Genomic DNA, 517 nt, shown 5'->3' on the forward strand with positions numbered 1-517 from the left:
GAGCTCGTGCCAGTACTCTGCAATTTAAAACCCTCTAAAGCAGGTCACCCTGAGCGCAGCGGCAACCAAAACCACCCCAAATTCTGCTTTTTAAAAAATGTCTTTGGTGTTATCTTGTGCATCCACCAGGATGAGATCTCCTGCTACCACCCGCTCCGGAGCAGCGTGCCTTCCGGGCGGCTGGGGAGGAGACGGCCGCGCCGGCCAGGGTGAATGGCCAGCGACTTCCAAGAGCCTTGAAACAGAAACCTGCGGCGCGAGGAGCATCTGGGAAGCCTTAGCACTATGTGAACTTTGCACAGCTCGGGAACAACTGTTGCTATAGGATTTCCATACATCCTTTCACACGCTGGCTCTGGTAATGAATCAGCTCTGCGAGAGCGGATCAAATGCCCGGGACTCCAGCTGAATCCGCACCCCAAAGCCTCCCCCCGAACCCCAGCCCCCAGGACGCAGCGCCCGGGGGAGGACGATGGCCCCGAGCCCCCTGGCCAGGCTCCGGTGTCCCTCACCATGG

This window comes from Pygoscelis adeliae, unplaced genomic scaffold, assembly GCF_000699105.1.
Source record: "Pygoscelis adeliae isolate BGI_AS28 unplaced genomic scaffold, ASM69910v1 Scaffold590, whole genome shotgun sequence".
In the NCBI taxonomy this organism is placed as follows: domain Eukaryota; kingdom Metazoa; phylum Chordata; class Aves; order Sphenisciformes; family Spheniscidae; genus Pygoscelis; species Pygoscelis adeliae.